Raw genomic sequence first — 18,666 nt, 5'->3', positions numbered from 1 at the left:
ACGCTTTGTATTTATACACGCACACAGCGGTCAATTGAATAGATTTACGCTTGGTTTCTCTCAGGAGTGAATACCACAGCTCCCTCAGGCTATGCCTCTCCCCATGTCATTTTGAAAGCGTTAAAGGTTTCCAACCAAATGAGTTAAAACGTGTGGATTTTCCCAATCTTTGCGGTCTGAATCCAAATACCTAATATCTGACTAGCTTAGGTGGTGTGATATTAATACATACTTAACAATATTTTAGCTGCAGCCTGGCCAAATATTTATCTAAGTGTTTTTAATTACAAGTACTGAATCTGATAAAATTCTGAATCCTGAACCTAGGCCCTGATCCTGGAACTTATTTTGTGTAAGGCATTCAACCACGTAGAAGTACATGAGTAAAGAAGAAATTATAAAATTGGATTACTACATTGTTTTTTTCTAATTACAATGGCAGATGACCTGATGATTTTGGATAAAACACAGCGTGCACAGTAACATATGACTGATCTTAGACAATTTTTGCCCTGTACCAAGGGAAAATAAAGGGTAAGTAAGACTGAAAGTTCCTCTGGCACATTTCTACTAAGAAGATTTTAAAAATAATTAAAAGATTAAAATATTTTAAAATTAAATGAAAACATTAAATTAAAAGATTTAAAAGAATCTGTGACATATTACTTACACAAACTATTAACCCCTAAAGCAAACTTGATTTTGTCCTGTAGCTAACCATCCATAGAATACAGAATTTTGATTGAACTGATGGTCACAACCATAAAGCATTAAATTGCTAAATTTTATTTTAAAAGTTAATCATGACTACTATAACAGTATACATTATAGTGGTAACAAGTAACTTGCAGAGTCAGCTGTTCTCTGAAACCAAAGCAAATAGTATTTTTAATTACTTAATTTTTTGAATCTCAACTTTTGGTTTTTATTTATGCACTAAGTATTCTGAACAGTTACCTGCTCCAGTGAAGTATGACTCTTATTTCTCCCACTCATATCACTCTTTGAGTAGGTATGTGCTGTAAAAACTTCTTTGTAGTGAAACTTTTGCGTGTGGCAGCAAAGTGGAGTGACATTGTTATTAATAGGAGTGAAAGTATGTGGGTTTTTCATTAAAAACATGCCAAAAACAACGTTATGCAGAGCAAGATGCTAATTAGTAACATTCCTAAGCCTACTTTTCTGTTTTATAGGCTGATTTTTCATAAATACTTTTAAGATATTTTAATTAATTTTGAAGAAATTTGGACTGAAAAGGCAGTCTGTTCCCAAGGTCCTTGTTCACCAGTTAGTATCTGTAGTAAACTAGCTTTCCTCATGGAAAAAAAACTACTTTAAATGAAAGATTTTATAGTGTCAAGCTTTAAGAATATTAAATCAAAGTTAAAGAGGGAAAACAATTCTTGCTTCCTGGTATAAACCAACTAGAAACATTTTAAGTTGTTTAAAACTTTATTACTATACAATGTAAACTATTGACTTTTATATTGCTTGAAGCAGAAAGACTCCTTTTTTCCATATGCACTGATAACAATTCACAATTGGGTAGGTAGAACCTCTTCAATGTATGAAATACTGTTCTAGTGAAGACAGCTTTTTTTTTTTTTTTACATTTTGAGACCCTAGGAACATATCAGGAAAAGAGACTTGTTTTATCTTGCCATCTCTTGTTTTTATTTCATTGAAATTTATTATGAAAATTTAAATTACTACTTTTAAACTTGGATTATTCTCAATATCAGAAATACTGATATAAATAGAAAGTAATCTGTAGCAAACTGAACTTCCACTTGTTATGTTATACACAGTATAAAATAATATTTAAAAACTTCATTACCACATATAATTACAAGCCTTTTGCAGGAATAAACATTGAGCTTAAATTACCTGCTTTAATAACATAATGAAAAAGACCTCCACCTACCTGACCCCTATTCGTTGCAAGCAAATTACCATTTATGTTTGTGTATGCTTAAATAAATCAGCCTCCCTTTAGTACACTTGGGTGGTCAGGGCAGGGTATTCTAGTAGCAAAGTTTCTTTACTTTAAATTGTTAGAATAATTTTTTTTTCTTCGTTTTTTTTTAGAGTAAAGAGAGGTATGGTTACAGGAATGTTCAGAGTGCAAATTATTTCCATTCTAACCATATGAACCACCACTCCAGTAGTCACTTGTTGACCTTCCTGTTCAGAGCTGTGAAAAACAGAAAGAGATCCTACACTGGTGGTGCGAAGAGCTCAGCCCCATGTCAGGGAGCAGTGAGGGCTGCAGGGAGGGAACCCAGGAGCTGAGCACATACAGCAAGCAGGGCAGGGGCTGTGCCAGCAGTTGGCAAATCCACAGATAGGCAGGTCTGAGGTCAAGCTGGAAGTGCTAGTCGGTGAGGCAGGGTCTGACACAGCCTAGCGATTATCAGGTAGATCCTTACTGACAGGGCAAGTTGAAGGTCAAGGTAGAAATCAGTCCTCAGGCAAAGGTCTGGATGAGAAGAATATTTATAGGTAGATAGGAACTTACCTGTGACTGAGCTAGAGAGCAATATTTTAACAGTGTAACTATTTTACAGTATAACAGCTTGAATGGGGCTCCTGGGCTGTAGGCAGGGGTTTGGCAGGATGCACCAGGTGAGGCTGATTAGCACCATTGAAGTTTATTAATGCACTTAAAGCCCTGATATGGTATGCATATCTTGAAGAGATAGTAAGTAGGTTTAGTGAATTGATGGGTGGGTGGTTGGTCCAGAAAGTGCTAAAAATGGTGTTAATAGATATATACATTGATTTATTAGATAGTTTAATATTTTGTTAGTTCCAGAGGTTATTGAATTAGCTGTGCATCTCAAAATTGTTGCTGTCAGAAGTTAGAAAAATCTATCCTGCTGGTAAGGAATGTTGAAGCAGACTCTACTAAATGTACTTTGAGTAATACTGTAGGTATTCTTTTCCTACAAAACTAGCGTTTTTTCTTTTACAGAAATGATGTGAAATGTAACAAGACAGAGCTGTAATAATGGATGGTCTTTGGTGTTTTATGTTAATGCTTTACTTGAAGGTGTAGTATTTTTTACAGGCCAAGAAACATTTTTGTATAGCTACTAAAAACTGTATTATTTTATGTTGCTAGGATTAGTAACTTCTTTTGCGTGTTGTTCACACTTCTTCATGTGACTGTATTTGCCTTATTTATCTGATAAATGTAGTTATATTTTACTGATTTAGTCACCTAAACATAAAGAATTGTTTTGCAAGCAAAAGCTTTAAGGGGTGTCTGTGACAGTTTGTGTTTTGCAAGCTAGTTGAGTATTTGAAGAGAGGATGCTTTTGTGTTTAAAGTACAAAACCATGAGACGTTTACATTTCATGCTTAACTATACTACTGACTTCTTTCTAATTGCTATTTGCTAATTAACTGGTTGCTAGCCTTTATGATCACTCTCATTTCTATTAACATAGGCTTATTTGAATTCCTAGTATCAGAAACACTAATAGTGAAGTAACTGTAATTTTAATTTCTAACATCACCACCTAGCATTAAACATTTCTCTTGTGCCTTTCAGACCTGAAAGGTACAAGTAGTTTCACAAAAAATGGTGTAACGCTAGACTTGGTCTAAGTACTGTAGTATATTTTGTGACATGTAACACTGTTACCCTGTAGATCCCTTTACCTAGCACTAACACCCTAAGCATTTCTGGTTTGTACAGGTCTGTTTACTATTCCATTCCTTTGGTTGTGTTTGCCTGGGTTGCATAAAATGTACCATCTGTGTACTCAGGAATCTTGTGGAGCTGAGATTATAGCTGTGCTACTTTTCACATTCCCTCTTCTTATGGAGTGTAGGGAAGCATTTCCATTTATTTTTCTGTGGATGCAGATCCTGGTCTGACCCCAGTGTGGTTCATGGTTGGGTTTCAAAAATGAAAACATATTTGGTAGCTTTTTTGAGCTACCACCAAAAATAGTGACATATTTGGTAGCTTTTTTGAGCTGATAGCCTTCTACCTGCTGTGTATTGGATTTAGCTTTGATTAGTAGGTATATAAGTGTGATTTAAAAACAAAAAACCAAACCCAAATCACTGAAGTAGTAGTCTGGATTTTGCTTAGCTTTATAGAGTTTCCCTTGGAAAACTCTGTAGTAAGGCAGTTTTCCTTTCTGTTCTCTGTGAGGCTAATGGAAAATGAATAGTGCCATAAAAAGTTAGCAGTACAAGTGCTATGAAAGTAATTTTTTAACATGTAAAACTTCACAGTTTCTAAATGTAAAACTGTCAATTAAATGCTTTGTATGTACGGTATCGTTATTGCCACCTTCAGGCAACAAAAAGAATGATTCATTTTCAGAGTCACTATCCTGCATTCTGTTTACAGAGTCTGGGCTTTTACCATGGAGTTAAGTTTAGTACTTTTTTTTTGGTTTTGGTTGTGTTGTTGTTGTTGTTGTCACAGCCTTGCATTTTCCTGTTGGAGTCATGCCTTTTTCTTTGGCTTTAGTGTGTTCCAACATGTCAAAAATATGCTTACTTGTTCCAGAAAGGGGTGATAGATAAACACTGAATTGTTCAATGATAAATTCTATTTACAAAGGGCAATTTAGCAAAGGCAGATGTTTGGGGGGAGTTTTGCCATTCTCTTCCTGGTGAAGGCTTTTTCAGGGATTATGCAGTAACATTACAGATTTAAAATGCATGTCAGCAATTAAGAGGACAAGCAAGGATTATACAAAAGACTGTAGAGGTATTGGATGAAATTACAATGCTGAAAGGTAAAGAATGGAAGTATCACTGATTTCTAATATAGATTGTTTGCTAGGAACAATTACTGCCTTTAAGTTTTTAATCAGATTTATGCCTAGAGATATTTTTTTTTTTAAGTTACAATCAATTCCAGGAATTTTGCCATTCTGTGTTCTCTCTCTTTCTGAAATACGTAGTTTTACAAAAGCTTGTGCTTGAACAGAACAAAAGTTTTAAAAAGAAAAAAAAAGTTTAAGATGGAGACAACACTGACTCTGCTTGGCCAAAGCTTTCTTCCAGGAGGGCTCCTGAGTTCTTTCCCATTCTACCATGTTCTTTAACATGTAATTGCTTAACACATAGATCAAAATTACCTAATGTTTTAAGAGATATTAGTAGCTTACCCAAGAACGTTAGGATCTAGCTTCTCCATCATACTCTAGTCTTTTAAATTATTTTTCATAATTTTTTTTACATAAAATAATGGCACTTAATAATGGCAGTTAATTTTTCAAAAAATGCTTAAAATAAAATATGCTCTCCATATTCAATGGAGTGTTATTTGTGTGCTGAAAATCAAAGCTAAGAAAAAACCACAGAATAGGTACAGGAATCGATGTCTTCTGCCGCTATAATAGTACTTTTGAAAATATTACAAAATTAGTGGAGACGTATTTCCTCCTTGTTTTGTATCACTGTTAAAACAGTTATTTTAATTCTGAAATCTGTGCATGCTCTCTAAAAACCAAGTTCTTAACAGGAAGTTTAAGGAAAGGAAAACACATTATACAAGCAAGGACTTGCGTGTAGAAGTCAGTTCCAAAAATAACAATGAACATGTGCTGAAATTCTGAAGGAGGATGAAGCCTGAGAATCGGCTTGAAGATGAAGAAAGGTTTTGGGAATATGTCAACCAATCTCTTGCTGTTTCCTGGGGGTAGCTGGCTGTTTTCAATGCCCTTTTCATTAATATGGTTTATAATATAAACTATATACTTAATTCTATACATAGAAATTTAATAGCAAAAGCAATTAATTTTCATTTCTGTAACACAAATAGTCTCTTCTCTCATGATTTACTACTGTCTCTCCCTTCTCTTTTTCTTCACGGAACCCTTTCTACTTTTGATTTTGACTTAAAGTGACACTGTTTAAACAGATCAATACCCTTTTTGTGGGTGGAGCTCTCTCCTGCCAAATGAGATCTGAAAGATCTGTTCAATAGCCTGTGACTGCAAATATCCTCTGATCTATTTAAAAAAAAAATAAAAGTTGATATAAAACTCTCCTGCAGCACACTGAATTCTTCTGAAAACTTAAAGCCTATTTTTAATATGCTTGAAAACATGGAGAGCAAAACCCCAAGTCTGCGTAAGGACTAGTTTGAATGTCATGGATGTTGCAGAAACTGAGTATGGGTTTTTTTTAATTTTAATTCAGAAGTGCTCTGGAGTTCCTGCCTGTGTAAATGTTCTGGATATGTAAAGTTTAAGATGTAGAAAGGAGACCCAAGCTTGGAAACCTGTCTTTTTAAATATTTTTCTGAGTAAACATTTAAAGCTATTAAAAGCTTATTCCACAACCTTTTAAGATTGATTTTTTTTGATGAGGAATGTAAAAATAAATATATGTATTTTGAAATTATGTATATGTACACACAGATATATATTTTCCCCTTTCTTAAGCATGTGTGCATTACATTTAATTAAATATATTTAATACTATATAATAGATTATCTGAATATTTAAAATAATAAACTGTAAGTTACCTAGCTCTTCTGTCTGTTTTAATATCCATGAACTCAGATTTCATGGATGTTTCCTTTGACCTTAATTGAAACACTGCTAGAATACATAGCCACAGATTGAACAGTATTTACTCCTAACCACAATTTGCTCCTAACCACAGCATTAATTGTCAGGGATGTTGGGACTTCATTAAGATTTACTTTATGTTCTCACCAGTGTATTTTTATGTAACTTAGTCATTGTGTTCTGTCTTCCCCCCGCCATCCTTAATGGTTCATTAACATCTTTCTTACTTTTCACATATAAGTAATTAATTTTTGTTGAGCACTATAATAACTTTAGGTCTGGGTAGGGTAGAAAGGAGGGAATCTTTGGGGGGAAAAAAAAAAGGCAGTTTAAATTTTATTTTTTCCCCCTGAAGATGGAAACTGTTATTCTATTGACTCTAATTACTAGTTGTGAAGTAGGTATATTTTCTGTGATTTATTTCATTCCAAGAGGAAAAAGTGAACTTTTAAAATTTGACATTTATGCCAATGATTCTGTATAATGTCTTTATTTTTTATCATCACTTCATTTTTTATTATCTTACATTATGGATGAAAAACACAAATTACTTAAAAATTCTAGTGTAACAGCACAATGTGTATCTAGCTATTAATTTATTTAAGAAATGTCTGTTCTGTGTTTCTGTTTAGCACTTCATGTGTTTGTTTCCGCATTTTTCTTAGAAGGCCAGGGACATTTTGTTCGGTTATTTGAGAAGTAATGTGGATGGATGCCATCTTGAGGATTGTTTTCATACCTCCTATCAACACGTAACAAATTTACAATTAGCTTGATCTATGCACATGGAGCCATTGACTCTTAAGGTGACTAGGCATATGCCTAGCTACATTCTTGAATTAAGGCCTCGGACTGGAAGAGAACCAGTAACTGTTACCAGCCAGAAGCGAATGTTATTTTAAGATGTGAGGAAGTATTCTGGGCACTGGTGCACTAGATAATTTGGAATCTATTTCCGTATCTTGCTCTGAGTATACTTTCTTGCTCAACTTCTAAAGGCATGTGGGAAGTGGATAACACTGGTGTGTGAGCAGTGATGAATATCAATTTAAAAGTAATTTAACTGAACAAGAACTTGTTAACTGTAACAGCGCTTAAAAAGGAAAATAATGTACAGTTGTAAGTTTTCAGGCATTGCTTCCTGCTTCTCAAGGCATCTTTTAAAATTGGCATTCTCTTGATATGTCAGGGTGGTTATAAAGGGAGATACTGGACTTAATATTGTCAATCTATATTGTTAATGGAGTCTGGGCTACAGTTCACAGCAGTAGCAAACAACCAGGCTAGAAATACTGTTTTGCAAACTGCCTGTAAATTCTTGAGTTTGCATATTAATAGAACAATATCTATAATCGTCAAAGTGAGTAAGACTGAATACTGAGGAACAAAATGGGCCTCTCTGTAAGCTGCATATGGATGTCTGCCTGGAGTTCAAACCTGATTTCATCTGCTAAAGGGCAGTAGTGGTACTCTTAGTTCTTGTAGTCCTCTGCTGCTGGAATTGCCATCCCTGATGCCTTATGTGTATAAATAAAATTTGTTTCTATCTGCAAGCTCAGCCTGGGATGTAAAGTCAAGTTGTGTTCTTTCTGGCTTGCACATCATCACTAATAGAGCTGCTGCTGGAAGTTAGTCAAGAATTCTGTTGTTCCAGAAGCCAGTAAAGAAACTCCCAGAACTATGTTGCTTCTGCAAGTATGAGTAAAAGTTTATTTATATCAGTCAAGTGACTATGTATACATACAAATCAGATCGCTTAAATGAAGGAAGATGCAACTTTCACAAGTTACTCCTTGTTATTATCTCACTGGGTGAAGAGGGGCTCCCATTTGCACCTCAGCAGATTATTTTGCAATTTCAAGGTGTATGTATGGTAATTCATAATGTGCTGGAAACAAAACTTCTAAGAGAAACACTTTTAACCAGTTAATAACTAAATATTGTTCAGGCCTAAGTCCTTTCTCTTAATCAAATGTAACACAATTCGAGCAACAAACTAGGCAACTCTTGTAGGCAAAATTGATAGGCCTAGTACATTTGACAGCTATGTGACTCAAGTCTGGAAGAACATGCTTCAGATTCTTGCTTTTTTTTAGTCAGATGTCCTTCTAATACTGAGTCCTTCTTTTAATCGTACCAAAAGTGGTTGTGTTTTCTTAAATGTATATATGCTTGATTCTTATTTTAGCTGTGACGTTTTGTGTAGAAACTGTACGCAAGGAGTATGTTAATCTGACTGAAACTGTAGTGATGGAAACCCTTCAACCCTTGTGGTGATCAGTTTCATTGCGTAACTTTGCTGTGAAAGTTGTTTGGAAAGTTTAGCTTCAATTCCCCTTCCTGGTGTTTAATGCTATTGTATCCCATTCAGCAGTACACAGAAAAAGATGTCTTTTTTTCCTTTCTTTAGGGTAATTTATATTTTAGCGCAGGCGTGTAAATGGAGCAGTCTGGTTCTTTGTAAACAGATGCCCTTTATGAAAGGCTTTAATACACCATCATAGGAGATGTAAAAAACATGAATCCTTTGAATTAATATACATGTGACTGGTAATGTCACTTTTGCAAAAATTTCTCCTGGTATCTTAACTCTAATATAAGAATACCTATATTACCTCCCCTCAGAAAAACTAAATCATGGTGATTTCTAAGAGGGTATTATTACACCTTAACTAGGGAATACAGTCAGTTTAGTAGAATCTCTTATTGGCCCTTGAGACTGTAGGAATACAAGAGAAAAAACAAGCTTATGCACAAATTTAACAATATGTCTAAAAATAAGACCAAACAGTTCTGCAGAACACTTCAAAGATTTGACATTAGTGTAAGCATTGGAGAAAATAATTATTTTGCTTAGAAACTAAAGTAGACTGAAAGTTTTTAAGGCAATTTTTTTTTTCTTTGCAAAGCTTTATAGCAGATTTAATAACAGTTAATTCTCATACAACTCAGAAACTTCTAACGTAGCCTGAAAAGCTGGCTTTCTGTCATGTGTTATACTGTTGTGTTTTTTTACATACATCCATTTTAATTGTGTCTTAAAAGCACTTTTGATGTTGCCCTCCTAAGTAGAACCTGCTAAGACTTATGACAATAAATTACACCAAAATCCTTTCTTTGCTAAAGATGCTAAATGCATCACTTGCATAGTTTTTTATATATAGAACTATAGCTCAGACAGCTGGAGATGAGTGACTGTTAATTCTTCTGATAACTGATCCAGGTTTGGAAGGTTTCTACAAAACATCCTTTTTAATCTCCTGCAAGTCACCTGCATGGACTTGCTATTGTTGTAGCAAGGAAGGCCGATAGCTCTCTTGGGAGCTTTTTACATTTTCTGGATAGGGTTGTTCTGTAGCTCTGAAGACTCCTGTAAAGTATCCTAAACTGTTTGGCATGAGGGAGGAGACCTACTTTGACCTTACATAAATGTACTTTCCAACTGACCTGGTAAAGGTACTGATCACTTACTTTCTCTGCCATAAACCTAGACATTCAGCCTACTGTACTTATTTGAATCTTGGAGAACAGGAACATTCTTCAATTGTTTCCTTCATTTGCAAGAAATGTGCTAAAATATTTGCATAACAGCCTCACGGGTTTCCATGCAAATAATCAAACAGTGTAAGCATCAGCAGAGGGCAGTATTGAGGTATAAATGGAATAATAATAAATGGAATATTTTTTTTTTTAAAGTGTTACCTGTGTTTTCAGTTTTCCTTCATAAAATCACAGAATAATTTATGATGAAAGGGGTCTGTGGAGGTCATTGGGTCAATCCCTGTCTCGGAGAGCCAAATTGAAAGTTAGATACAATCAATATAGGTCATGGTAATATGTCTGCATTGTTGGATATTCTGTAACAGCCGGTAATCTGATTAGTTTTCTCTCCAAACCACTTTTATAGCCAGCTGTGAGACTGGATGCAAAGCATGCCCAGTGCTAAAGTGTAGTTATTTTGACTGAATAATACTAGAAAAAAGGATGTTTAGCTATTTGTGTTTACAGGGTCAGGAAACAGTATTTTTTAACAATTGTTCTTGTGTTCTCATCAACTTTAATAGTAATAGGCAAGCATCTTAAAAAAAATATTAATGTGTAGTCCTATTAGTACCTTGTCTGTTGAAACAATGTCTTATTGTTGGTTTTTTTGTTTTGAAATATAGTTTCTGTAGTATTTGCTACTCAATAGTATGATTATTTTTTTCCTACATCTTTATTGGAGAGCTAAGAGATAGACAATGACAGGAAGAATTTACAAAATTGAATATTGCTCTCATGATTAAAAGCTTTTTTTCAAGATCTGCTGTATTAAATTTGTGGAAAAATTTATAGAAATTAGAGGCTTCTCCAAACTGCTAAGTTTTATTAAGGATTTTTTTTTCTTTTTTTAATATGAATGCAGTTTCAGCCTGTCATCATTACTTGCATTAATTCCAGTTCCTTTTTTTCAGTCTGCTTGCTTGTATTAAGTAAAATTTTATTAGCTAAAATGGTAAACTGTTGAATTTTGTAGGATACAGCATTGTCCTTCAGTTTATCCAATTCTGCAATGTTTTTCAAGAGTGTATTTGAGACAAAATTGCAGACTTCTGAGCTGTGGAACAAAAAGTCCATGATAAAATACTAAACACAATGCTATGTTAGGGAGTTTAGACACTAAAGTCATGTAAAAGCACTTCTGACATTTACTTAAACTATTTAGATGCACTAATAATTTGTATAATAGACTTTCAGGCAAATGTTTTACTATATGTCTTCAGTCTTGAGAAGCAATGTTACATCTCAGTGTCTAGCTTTTAATCTTGTTTTAACAAACTATTAGTTGCAATGTTTATGTGGACAAAATATTTGTGATTATACATATTAAAATGGAACTGCTAAAAAGGACAAGATCTGTTTTTTAAATTCTCTTTTTGCTTCTAGAAAACTGAGAGTATTGTTAAGTCACTCACTAGTAACCCAAATGTTTGCATATTCCTATTGATGCAAACTGGAACAACTCAAAGATACCATTGGCATCTTAAAAGCACTTTTCCCTCTCATGTAAATCAACAAGTTTTGAAAGCTGTTTAGCTAATATTCTAGCTTGTCCGAGATGGCTAGCTATGCCATTAACATAAGCAGTAGACTTTAATTAAATTTGCAGTTTAGATTGCTGGCAACTATGCAAACCACTTAGTTTAAGCTAGCTCAGTCAAACGGTAGCATGAGTTACATGCATTTTTCAGTGTTGCTCTGTATATATCCTTGCAAGAGAAATTACCAGTTGACGTGGAATTCAGTGAAGGCTAGAAGTGCTGTGTGGGGACCTTAAGTGGATGCAGACTAGGCCTTAACTATTCTTATCAGTACCCAGCAGAGCTTGAGCATGGTATGTATTTTGGTTGTGGTCAGAATGTTGGCAGGGATTATATGGTGGTTTATAAACATAGTTATGCTGCTTCAAGGCCTGCACAGCTTGGGTGGGCTCAGTTTGAGTTATCAGCACATTGCTTCCCAGTGTTTCCAGTTCCTGAAGCAGCATGAAACTGCTCTTTTTGTCACTGTTAAAATATCTCATTAGTGTAAAAGCTTAAGGCAGGTCCACATGAATAGAAAATGTATTCCGGTCACAGGTAAGGAGCTTCTGTCCTTGGATGGGAATTTTTGTCATGTAAGAATAATATAAAGTCAGAAAATGTGCTCCAAATTATTAAATTATTTAAATTATTAGTAGTTATTTGAAAAACCTCACCCAATATTTTAAAAAAATCTGAGATATTCTCAATTTCAAAACACTGAAGTTCCCTTTAATTTTTTGTTTAGATAACATCAGCAGAGAATTTTTTCTATTTTATTTCAATAATAAAGATTTCATATTAAACATGCAGATGAGTAATGCTAACTATAGAACAGGAGTAGGCACAAACATTTGTGAAGGTCTTGTGATAGCTGAGTGTGATGAAGATGATGGTATTGGGGTGGGAAGGTACTTCTGTAGTGAGTTTTAAATGGTGTACAGTATGGAAGACTTGGGGCCTTCCATACTCGAGAAAGGCACAGAAAAGGAAAAATTAGTTTAGGACAACTGCTAATGATAATACTGTCTTTTCTGAGTATTAATGGCTGGGCTTTAAGCAACACAAAAACAAACACTTGCCAGTCCCAGCAGTGCTAATGTGGGAAGGGCCCTTCTGTAGGTTTTTCTCTCTTCTGCAGAAAATGTACCTGGAAATGGATTATCGGGGATAATGATGAGGGATTGACCAAACCTTAACAACATGGAAGTTTTGAATAGCCTTTGTTTAATTTATTGCAGCCTTTGTTTAAATTATTGCTCTTAACACCCAAGTTACAGGGGTGAACACCATTGTAAACAATAGCACATTTAGCGCTCCTGCTGACAATCTTTCTTGCAGTGCTCGGAGCATTCTTGGTGAAAAGGAATGCAAGGCCATGCATTGTATCATCCAGTAACAAGAGCTGACATATGTGAGATTGTGTGGGAAAGTGGCTGAATTATACTTGGTAGACTGCAAAAGGATCATATGCCTACTGCTTTCTGAGGTAGGTACTAAATCTATTTAAAAAAAACTAAGATTTTTTTTTAAATTATTTTAGTCATGCCCTTGTGAGATCAAAGTTTTTCTGATTGGACTCAAGCACTAACACTGCAGATCCTTCATGTAATATCCTGTTTTGCTGTTCCTTTTCCTTGCTCCCACCCCAAACCCTTGCACATTGCCCTCAAATGCCTGGCAAGCACTTTTGTACTTGCATAATGAGATAGGTTTTTTTTTATTATTCTTTCAAACAACAAAAAAAAATTGCATATCATCATGTAGTTTTACATGACAGGTTTTCCTTCAGCTTCATAGCAAGTTATAGGGTGATTTTTATGATTTTTTTTTTCTCTTATGTTGATATTGTAAAGCTTAGGTGAGACTCTTGGTGACTTTTCCATGAGGATGACCAATTGCTGTCTTGCTTAGTTTATATTCTGTTACTATTCTAATGGCATGAGTGAAGAGAAGAGGATATTGTTTATTTTTACTTTCATCTGTAGGGCTTTAGTTTGTGATACTTTGTGAAATTATCCATATGTTTCCTTAGCAATTCTCAAGGAAGGGTTAAGTTCATTATTATACAGAAAAAGATGACATCCAAGGTTCTGCTCTTGTTTGGCAAATTGAATTCTGTTCCAGAAATTTTGTTTAAAATAAAAACAGTGGGATTTACTGTTAAGGTTATTTAAATGCTTCTTGTATTGTGGAACAAGGTAGAGTGAATTTTAAGTGCTTCCTTTCCCCAGATTTATTCTGAACCTTTAAAAAAACAGAAGTGTGAGAGAGGGGAATTTCTTTTAAACATTTGTAGGGGCACTTATAAGCATATGTTTTTTGGATTCCTACAACTGGAAGCAACTGCATATAGTGCATCTTCTCAAATCCATGTAGTTAATTATCTACAATAAACTTTCTAAGAGCAAACAGATTAGATGTGTATATCTCACAAGAAAAGTTTTATGTTTTATATCTGCTCTGGAAACAAAATTGGTAGGAATTTTCCATTTAATTTGGAAAGACTGAAACTGGTAACAGTGGATTATCTATGGGTTCTTTTACTAGTGAAGCATAGACGAAGCAAGTGTGTAAAGGAAGGAAGCAAGCCTTTTGCCTTTCATCTATTCAACTGTTTTTAAAAAAATTATAAATTGATAGCTATATTTCCAAAAGTGAGGAGGTGTGTTGGTGCTTGGTTCTGTTATAATGCCTGTCATAATCAGCTTCTGTGCTTGGTTAAGGTTTGTAAATTCTACTATATTCTTGTAGTCAAGTTCTTAACCAGTAACTCAGCTCACAGATACTTAATGGCATATTTTTGCAACTCTGCGACTAGGAATGTAGGTTTAGTACTGAGCAGATGGTACAGCACTGGGGAATAATGGGCAAGTTGATAATATTTAAGTAATCTATTTTTAAAGTTGTATTTTTCTTTTCCCTGAGATTCTGTAAAAAAAGAAAAAAATAATTTGCAGTTCTCTAGTGTTGAATGTCTGGGCAGTTTATGCTCAACTAGAGCAGCAGGCACACTTGCTGTGTGGCAGTACGCTTGATTTTTGTGGACTACTGATACGGCCGAATCTGTTACATTTTTTTCCTAGCATTTTCTCATGTCTGAGGACTCAGAAGGAACACCAATTCAGGGACCCTCCAGAAAGTCTTCTGTATCTTGACTTGAAAGTTCAAAACCATAAACCTTCAAAGGCCTATGCTAACCCTGCTTACTCGTGAGGAAGATAGTACCGTGCTCAGGTAGCACTTAAGCCTGCTAACTCATTTATTATGGATTTTCTGCTAATGGACTTAATGTGTTTTATACAGTATGAGTTCTGTGTGGCATCAGAACAAACAAAACCTTATATGTAATGGAAAGGATCAATATTTTGGAGGCAAGATTAGAAATACAAGATGGTTTACAGTCTGAGTGAGAAAAGGGCTTACATGGGAGTTAAGCACTGTGGACTGCAGGGCAGCTTACTGCAGCTCCTAAAAACTAAAAGCGTACGTGAACTAAGCTGGGTGCCCTGTGAGCAGCAATATCAATGTTGTTATGACTGCAAAAATAATAAGGTTTTTATTAACATATTCACAAACCTTTGTCAAATTTGTAGAGTTATTGCATACAATGTTATGTGCGGTGCTGAAAGCAGTGTATTTGTTTGAAAAACACAAACCTACTACTGAACAGATGAAGGGGGAAAGCAACTGGAAATGGATGAAATTCTACGCTGAATGCTTAAATGTCGCATCTTCTTGTTATTGTTATGAAATGCTAACTAGTTTGTTAAATCTGTTCTACCAAATACACGACTTCATACCTGAAGATGACTTTAAGCCAATGCCCGTGCTGGTGGGTAGGAAGTGACATGCAGCTGCTTCTCCAGATAAAAAGCTGGAGCCAGCAGCATGGAATATACGGAGTAGTAGCATCTGTTGTATTGTTTGTCTGCATCATGTTTTCTCCCTCATTAGGTCAGGTCCGAGGAATGAGGCTGACTGGTTTAAGAAATACAACTTCTTAAAATGGTTTTGTTTCCCTGATGTGGAAAGCTTGGAATGAGGGGACAACAAAGCAGTAGCGTAGACAGACTTTTCTGAAGAGGGATGAGTCTGGTTTCTTGTGGACAGGCAAAAGATGAGAAGTCTGAATTCAGAAGGTATGGAGGTGGGAAGGAAAGATTTGTGCAATGAGGTAGTGGAGCTGATTTTGTTGTTGTTGTGGGAGATTGGTTCCCTTTGTTTTATAGTGGCCAGATGTGTTCGGGAAGCTGAAGGCTTGAGTTTTAGAATCTTAGGCCTAGAAATTTAGGTTTGTTCTAAGATGGGATCTGGTATACCCATTTTGTTCCTGTAAGTGATCATGTTTGCATGAAAATAATGAGATATAAATATTATATGTATGCTTCTGGCAGACTATGGCTTGCCCCATGTTACATATTATGTTACATACATATGTTTGGGGGCTGTCTGGCTGTTGAGTGTTGCTTTTTGTGGTGTGGTCTTTTTCTTGGTTTGTTTTTTTTCTCAAATGAAACTTGGAAACTGAATTTGCAGTTCAGTTCTGAAGTGCCTGTAAAAGCATTAATGGTGTATCATGGCACAGCCTTTCTTCTGACTGTTGTTTCTATTCATATGAATGTTAGACACTACTGCATAAATAGCTGCCAGTGCATGTGCTGCCTCATTGTTTACGAAATACTGTGGAACATACCTGCTAACCTTTGTGTCCGTGTTTTGATATTTATTTTTTTTTTACTTGACTAAAGTTTCTGGGTAAGGCTCTGGCAAAAGAACAACAGAAATTATATATACTAGGAGCATTGCATGCCTGGAAAACTTTAAGGACTGCATATTATGAGTATTCAATTCTCTGCCAACTAATGCAATTGAAATGAAAATTTATGCTTCCGAGTTTGGAGGCTGCCATCTTATTGACTTAAGTAGATCGCTACCCACTGCTCTTTTTTTATTATTTTTTTTTTATTTTCCCTTTTTAAAAACTGTTACCTGTGCCTGCTTATCTCCTTAAGTCCTGTGGTTAAGCAGACAAGTGCTTAGCACAAGCATAGAATTTTTCTTAAACTTAAAACTGACTAGATATTTGCTTTATGGTAAAAACCTATGTGAATGCATTGTTCTTAATACAGAATATTTAATAATACTTGCCCACATTTAGGAGGGGAAGTGTGCAGGTGGCTTTGAGTGTTGATCTGGTTCTTTCCCAACTCTTCTAAACTTTCTGTACATTCAATATAATGTAAGAAGGAAAAAAAAAAAGAGCTGGGATGTTGAATAGGTTTGCTTTTGATCTGTTATTGTCCAGAGAATTAACTGTTGCAGTTCTCGGCTTTCTGGAAGGGTAGAACATTGGAGTAGCTGTGGATTAAATTCTGATGGGGTGCTTGTATTGTGTTACAGAATCATGAATTTGCAATCATTGGAGGTGGCACAGGACACTGAAGGCACCTCTAGTGTTCTGTGATTACCAGTTGAAATGTAAAAGAGCATCTTCAGGGCTTTTTGTCCCTTCTTGCTCTCATAATTTTCCACCAAAGGAGCTGATCCTCCTCCTCGGACATATGTAGAAACTTGTGTAGTTTTTTCTTATTCTTCTGACTCATCAGTGTTTATCCTTTATATACCTCCTTTTTGTCATCTGCAGCCATGCCCACAAGTTTCTGTTGTAGAAAACTGATGAGATATGGACTTTCAAACTTGTAAATGCCTGTGAAGAACATGAAACAGATTTAATATTTTTAAAAAAAGACAGATCTTCAGAACTATGTTCTTGTTGTCTCTGTATATTAGTTCTGCTTAAAAAGCTGGGCATTGTAAATTTTTATTATTTTTGTACAGGATTTTTCTCATTTGTGAGCACAGTTGTCTACAGATAACATGATGGTCACAAAAGGTCACACCTGGAGGGGCTACAAGCCATTTTCTTTTTATTTAAAAAATAATTTTAATTGTCTTTGAAAACATCTGGGAACTTCAAATAGACATCAAAGGAGCGTTAGTCACAATAGAAGCTTTTCAAGAATCTGATTATTTTTTTTCCAATTAATATCAGGGTAGGCTGCTTACTTGAGTACTAAATGGTGATGGCTGAATGGAGGAAAGAGAAGTAGGCTTATGAGATACAAAGTGAAAGGTTTTAAGACCTTGAAAGTGGTACAGGTAAACACATAGAGATGTGTGTGAAAACAGTGTTTGCACTGCTGTTTAATTTTATTAACAAAACAGAATGCATATTACATAAGTTTTGTAGAAGCAGTCTCCTAGGAACAAAGACCTGGAAAAATACTGACAAGCTTCAGAAGCACTTACTGTTTAATAACTGTAGGTTTATATCTTTTCTAAGACTGGAGAAAGAGGGCCAAGCCTGGTGGGGATTGCTGTGGAGGGATTCAGTTATACCAGTAAGGTCTTTGAAGGTATATGGAAGACTTGAGGGTACAGGGATAGGAAATGGGGGAGGAAGGGAGAGAGATAATACAATAAACTCCATCCTGTTTTAGCTAGCATCTTTGAAAAAGAATAAGCAAGACAAAAACAGCTGTGGATAACAATACTTAAAGTTGTTGACCACAGTTTATTATATGCAGTGCAAAGTAGTTAAAAGGTGTTTACATATAAATGAAATGATTGTGGGGTGACTTACAACACCAAAAAGTTATGATGACGACACAGCGAAAACTTTCTATGAAAGCTTAAGGCCAGGTAAACTTTCTCAAACTTTACAAAAAGAAGTTTATAGCAGATATCTTAGAGGGACCCATGTAAAAAGAGGAGGCTTTTGGAGATCAAGAGAAGTGCTTGTATGCTTGAAGGTTCAGGTGCTCCTTTAACTTACAAGTTAATGTAATAAGTATCTCCTGTATAGGAAATGGAGTCGTAACTGAAGCAATTACAAGTCCAAAATACCAGCAGAACTAGTAAAGCTGACTGTACCTCTATAGGGTAAAAAACTCCAGATTGTTCATTAAGAGTGGTATTTGTCAGACACTGATTTTTAAGATGATGAGACTCAACACTCAAATACCTTGCAGCAAAGATATAACAATATCAGCA

At 35.2% G+C, this 18,666-nt stretch overlaps 1 protein-coding gene across 1 annotated transcript in view; it reads left to right on the top strand.

Moving 5' to 3' along the window:
* The first annotated feature begins 436 nt into the window (after positions 1–436).
* IRAG1 (inositol 1,4,5-triphosphate receptor associated 1) overlaps positions 437–18,666 on the top strand; it is a 115,027-nt gene continuing 96,797 nt past the window's right edge. The window contains exon 1 of the mRNA XM_040608780.1: positions 437–534. The gene's annotated coding sequence lies outside the window, so the exon portion shown is untranslated. The remainder of the gene's footprint in view (positions 535–18,666) is intronic.

This window comes from Falco naumanni, chromosome 10 (genome assembly GCF_017639655.2).
Source record: "Falco naumanni isolate bFalNau1 chromosome 10, bFalNau1.pat, whole genome shotgun sequence".
Classification (NCBI taxonomy): domain Eukaryota; kingdom Metazoa; phylum Chordata; class Aves; order Falconiformes; family Falconidae; genus Falco; species Falco naumanni.
The sequence above is the reverse complement of the archived record's forward strand: the minus strand, read 5'-3'. Positions and strand labels throughout refer to the sequence as shown.